This window comes from Mus caroli, unplaced genomic scaffold (assembly GCF_978045245.1).
Source record: "Mus caroli unplaced genomic scaffold, Mus_caroli_1 scaffold_14, whole genome shotgun sequence".
NCBI lineage: Eukaryota > Metazoa > Chordata > Mammalia > Rodentia > Muridae > Mus > Mus caroli.
Genome location: NW_028227269.1, coordinates 86,604,447 through 86,610,835, shown reverse-complemented (window position 1 = coordinate 86,610,835; position 6,389 = coordinate 86,604,447). Strand labels below are relative to the sequence as shown.

At 43.3% G+C, this 6,389-nt stretch overlaps 1 pseudogene; it reads left to right on the top strand.

Moving 5' to 3' along the window:
* Nucleotides 1-488: 488 nt before the first annotated feature.
* LOC110307482 (ubiquitin-like protein 5 pseudogene) lies at nt 489-792 on the top strand (annotated as a pseudogene).
* The last annotated feature ends 5,597 nt before the right edge of the window (nt 793-6,389 follow it).

The following is a 6,389-nucleotide window of genomic DNA, read 5'->3' as shown; positions in this document are numbered from 1 at the left end:
TTATGGCCTGGAGAATTAGCTCAGTGGTTCATAGCATTGGCTGTTCTTGCAGAGGAACTTGTTTGTTTCCCAGCACCTGCATGGCAGCTCCCAACCATCGGTGACTACAATTTAGGAATCTGACACCCTCTTCCAGTCTCTGAAGGCACCAGGCATGTATGTGGTACACAGACATACATCCAGACATAGCACTCATACACATAAAGATGAAATGAGCCTTCTTTTATTTAAAACTATAAACAAACAATGAAAGTATTAGTTTGATGTTTATTTGTTTGGTTTTGCCTCATTTTGCTTTGCCTTTTAGGTTCATGAACTGTCCTAGCAAATGAATCTACCCTAAAGAGGAGGAACGTGATTCTTCCCAGTGGCTGCACTATAAGAGGGTGTAAAAGTCCCACAGTCTTTACATATTAAAAGTTCAATTTGGGTTCATCATTGGAGCTGCAAGTTGTTCCATCCATAAGTTCAAGGACATTGGAGCTCCAGCCACAATGATTGAGGTGGTTTGCAATGACCGTCTAGGAAAGAAAGTCCGAGTGAAGTGCAACACGGATGATACCATCAGTGACTTGAAGAAACTGATAGCATTTCAAACTGGCTCCTGCTGGAAGAAGATCATTCTTAAAAAGTGGTACATGATTTATAAGGACCACGTGTCTCTGGGAGACTATGAAATCCATGATGGGATGAACCTGGAGCTTTATTACCAGTAGAGCAGAATTCTTCCTCCTCCTTGCCCAACTCTACCCTGCCCTCCTATCCCATCCTCCTTTGACACTGGTATAGATGGTCATTTTTAACTGTTCACATGAATAAAAACTTTGCTGCTGTTAAAAAAAAGTTCAATCCCTTTAAAATATCCAATATCTTTTAAAATTCAGAGTCTCTTAACTGTGGGCTCCACTAAAATGCCTTCTTCAGACGGAAACATACCAGGACACAGTCACAATCAAAACAAAATCAATCTTCAACCATCCAATGACTTCAATCCACTCAGGATCTTCTAGGCTCCTCCAAGGGCTTGGGTCACCTCTCCAGCTCTGCCTTATGTAGCATACACCTTGTTTTCTAGACTCCAGCTGCCTGTCCTCCACTGCTGCTGCTGTTCTTGGTGGTCATCCCATGTAAAAACACAGCAGGCTTGGAAGATCCCACCATGTATATCCAAGGGGAAGTGCTGCAGACCCTTTTTGTTCCCTGCCTGCGAAGATCTCTGGTGGGCCTCTGGTTGCAGGTGGACAAGGAGTCGGCGAAATAAATGACAGACAGATCAATAGGAGAGGTTGTTTAGAATCTGAATGTAATTGTCAAGTCGAGTATCAAAACTTTTTATACAGAATAACAAGAAAACAGGAGAGATACATCCACCAAGTTATAGTGACACAAAACATAAGGAATGTATACATCAAAAGAAGGCGGGGACCAGGCCGCTGTCACTAAGAAGGGAGCCAGGTGTAATGTTAGTCTATTGTTAAGCCCACCACCAGGGGTTCTTAGTAAATGCCTGATTTATGTTGTTTCTTTGGGCCTAGTGAAAAAAACCTGTCTCAGGGGGATTCCCTAACTCTTTTATGGTAAACCAACCTATTCTCTAGGCCATTGTGAATTCCCTTGTCTAGTTAAGACTGGCTATTGTCTCAAGTAAACACTCTGCAGACCAGCCCTGAGCTATTTTGGCTCCATTCTTTGTAATGCCTAATTAGTTTCACTGTCTCTACTAGAAGTAAATTTGAATGTTACTGAATAGATGACCTATTCCTCACTGAATTCCTACTGAATTCTAAGTTTGTTGGCTTCAAGGATTTTCTAGGATGTTGGATTAGCTATGTCAGAATTCAATCTTTAAAGGCACTTATAATAAAATAATACTAAAAGAGAGCATGTGGATCCATACACCAGACTAACGCAGGGATAGGGTATGAGTATATGGGTTATGAGAATGCCAAGGTTCCAGGAGGTTGAGTTTCTCTGACACTCTTTGCCTGGTGAGAGCTTCCAGGCCTCTGGGCCTGTCAAGCAGGCTTCAATGGAGTGTGCATAGCAGGGAAGAACTTGAAGGGTTATATAATTCCACTGCATATATGGCTGGCTTCTGATGAAAGACTTCACATGGGTCATATAAGTGAAAATCTTGACAAACTGGCTGAAGCACTTTCCATTGCTGATCAGAAGGTTGGTCTTTTACAGTTTGCTGAATGGTCTTTCAATCTCTGAGCGCACATCAGATTACCTCAGGTCCAGAGGGACACTAACATGTGTGTGTATGGTGATGGCAGAAGGGTCTAGGTGCAGCAAAAGAGGTGTGAGGAGGTGAAGCAGCTGAAGCTGCATAAGGAGTTCCAGGGCTTAGAGGAAGTGACAGAGAAGAGTACCAGAGAAGCCCTGGTCATCAGGAAAAGCTGAAAGCTGAGCATGGGGTGAGAGCCCAGATTCTCAATCTATAGCTAGGAGAGGCAGAGCAGCAGGGAGTGAAGCAGGCAGAGCAGGAACAGATTCAGAAGGGTGAAGACCAGGTCCATCTGCACCGCCTGTACCCACTGCAAGAGGAGGTCCTGCAGCTCAACCAGCACCTGGATGCCTCCAGTCAGCACAAAACCTGCTGAATGTGGATCTTCTCTGAAGGAGGAGTGAGACAGGTAAGTCGATTCTTTCTTTCTCAGATAAGGTTTTTTTGTGTATCCCTGGATGCCCTGGAACTCCTATACACCAGGCTGGCCTAGATCAGATACTCACTTGCCTCTGCTTCCCAATTCAAAGACAGGAAGTAGACTGCTGTGGCTCACATTGGGCAGAGCTTGAAACAAAAAATATATATACACATATACATATATTTCCTCAAATCCTTGCCTCCACAGGGACATAACTCCTCCAACAAGGCCAAACCTCCTGATAGTACAACTGTACCAAGCATAATTCATTCACCAAACCAATAAAGCACACAAAAGGACAATTCTTTTTTCTTATTATGGTTTTTTTTTTTGATTAGTTATTCCATTTGCTTACATCTCAAATGACATCTGCCCCTCTAGGGTTACTCCACAACCCCCCCCTTCCCATCCACCCTGTCCCCTCTCTCCTTTGCCTCTATGAGGGTACTCCCACACCCATCCACCTCCCCACACTCTCCCCACCATTCCAGCATCCCCCTATGTTGGGGCATCAAGCCTTCCCAGGACCAAGGACCTCCCCTCCCACTGATGTCAGGCAAGGCCATCCTCTACTACTTATGTATCTGGAGTCATGGGTCCCCAAGATGTCAGTTTTAGATTTTTTATTATTTTTGTAACTTTTGGAATATTATATAATTCCATTGAAAAAGTATAACGTAACAACAAAATTCTAGGCCTTTAGGCCCAGGCTTGGGAATGTGACCTTTGTGACTCAATGCTCCAAGGTATGCTAATCATAAAACAGATGGCAACATTCCTCCACTCACCTGCTTCCTGGGTTCAAAGAGTGTTAAGTCAAAGAATGTGCTATTGTTAGGGGCTCTTCGAAACTGTCTTGAGAGATAACCTGAACAATTACCAGGTATTCCTTGTGACTCCTGTAACTTTGCACTTCCTTGTGACTCTTAACTGGTATCTTTGGTATTTTCCAACAATGCCCTCTCCACTTCCTTGAGTTGTGGTTTCTTCCTTTAAATACCCCCTTATCCAGCTACTTGGGGCACCACGGTCCTCTACCCCTGCATGGTGTATGACCTCAGGCCTGAGAGCGCTCTTGAATAAAAATCCTCTTGCAGTTTGCAGCAAGACCGTTTCTTGTGAGTGATTTGGGGTGTCATCTCTCCTGAGTAAGAACGTGGGGGAGACCTCACGTTGTGGGTCTTTCACCATCATTCTCCCCTTCCAACCTATCCAATGTACCCCCTCCTTCTACTCCCTCCAAAATTCATTGCCTGTTATTCTTTTTATTATTCTCTCTATGTCTGTCTCTGTCTTTGTATCTCTCTCTGTCACACATACACATGCGCACGCACACACACACACGCAAATTAGAAAGCTCATTTCTATGGAAGATGAATTCTGCAGGACTTGTGAATTCAAGCCAGAGTCGATGATCAGTGAGATCAGCTGTGACTTCCTGCCAGAGCTGTGTTGAGAGAAAGTATAGAAGACAGCAGCATCCCTCTGGCCAACAGGCTCTCCTATGAAAATATCACCAAACTGCACACATGGGAAAAGCTAGAGGCAAGGGGCTTAGCAGTAAGGTTGTTTTATGTACCCCTTGAAACTTTTGTAGGATAGTGAGCCAACTGTTTATCAAAATAGTGTCAGATGTTAGAACTCTAGAACTGTTATCATGATATTAAGTCATTTCTCGTTGATATTGAATCCAAACTTTCTCCAGTTGTGCATTGGAGAAGGTTTTATTTGCCATTTGAGAAATAAAACCCAATTCCCCAAATTTAAATTTCAATTAAAATTTATTTTAATTATTCAGAGCTTGTGTGAATTACTTTTGCCATTGTCTCATTTTTCATCAGTGACTTTGTCATGACTAACATAAGAGAAGAACCAAAATGTTAATCTATTTTATACATGCTTATGGACAAATGGGCTTTCCAGAACTCTAGAAAGTCAGAAGCAAACACATTATTCAGGAAAACTTGAGCATTAACTTAGCATGTAAGAAAGCAAGGTCATGGTTTTTTTTTCATTTTATTATATTTAATCTTGTTTTTGACACTCCAGTCTTTATCCCCTTCCTGGTCTCCCCTCTGACAGTTCTTCATCCCATTCCTCCTCCCACTTATCTCCAAGAGGAAGTGCCCACTCCTCACCAGCACACCCCTCCCTACAAGGCCTCCACAGTCTCTGTGGTCTCAAGTATCTCAATGGTTAGGTGCATCTTCTCTCACAGAGGATAGACCAGGCAGTCCTCTGCTGTATATCTCACCTTTAGTTTCAAGAGGCCCCTCTACTCCATCCTCTGATTCTTGCCTTCATGCCTCTGCTCCTTGGGGGAACTGCTTTCAGAGGGCCTTTTAGAACCGCCATGCTCTTTTGCTTCTGCCAGAAACTTGTCCAAACCAAAAGGATCTTGCTTGAAGTGAACTGGTCCTTCTCAGTCCCTCGGTCTACAGTCTGAACCAGAAAAATGACTTCTCAGGAATGAATCAGCTGGTCCTTATCCTGGTTCTGAGATAATCACGATACATATTTTTACAAGGTCATCATGGTCTAGATTTTTACTGGGCCTGTAGATACTCTGAGCCACATCTTTACCACCTCTCCAGTCCTGATCATAAACATTGTAATTTTTGTCTTCTCCACCTGCAAATCCACTGTCCATACTCTTGGATAGGTTGAAGAGTTTTCGGCCATACTGCGTTTCATTGGAAGTTTGAGGATTGGGCACAGTAAGAGCAATGACTTCACTGATATCTCTATTTTCATTTCTCTGCGGTTTTGACTTCCTCTCATGCACTGCCCTAAAAAGGTTGCTGCTCAAGGAGAAGGAAGACCAAAGTGTGGATGCTTCGTCCCTCCTTAGGAACAAAATACCCATGTAAGAAGTTACAGAGACAAAGTTTGGAGCTGAGACAGAAGGAAGGACCATCCAGAGACTTCCCCACCTGGGATCCATACCATAATCAGCCACCAAACGCAGATACTATTGCATATGCCAGCAAGAGTTTGCTGACATGAACCTGATATAGCTGTCTCTTGTGAGGCTATGCCAGTGCCTGGCAAATACAGAAGTGGATGCTCACAGACATCTATTGGATGGAACACAGCCCCATCCCTGAATGGAGGAGCTAGAGAAAGTACCCAAGAAGCTGAAGGGGTCTATGAACAAACCAGTACCCCCTGAGCTCCTGTCTCTAGCTGCATATGTAGCAGAAGATGGACTAATCGGCCATCATTGGGAGGAGAGGCCCCTTGGTCTTGCAAAGATTATATGTCCCAGTACAGGGGAATGCCAGGGCCAGGAAGCAGGAGTGGGTGGGTTGGGGAGCAGGGTTGGGGGAGGTTATAGAGGGCTTTGTGGATAGCATTTGAATTGTAAATGAAAAAATATCTAATAAAAAATGTTTAAACAAAAGAAAGAAAGAAAGAAAGAAAGAAAGAAAGAAAGAGAAAGAAAGAAAGAAAGAAAGAAAGAAAGAAAGAAAGAAAGAAAGAAAGAAAGAAAGAAAGAAAGAAAGAAAGAAAGAAAGAAGGGTAGGTAGGTTTCTGGTCCTGCTGCCTCTCTTTTCTCCTGTCATGATGGATTTCATCCCTTTCACTTGACTCGTCATCCTCTTTTTCCACATGGGGTTTCATCCCACCCCATTGCAAGAATGTGGGGCCAAGCGATCTCTGACTGAATTACTCTGAAATCATGACTCAGAAAGAATCCTTTTTAGAAAAAAACTTCTGTCAGCAAACTTGCTCTCG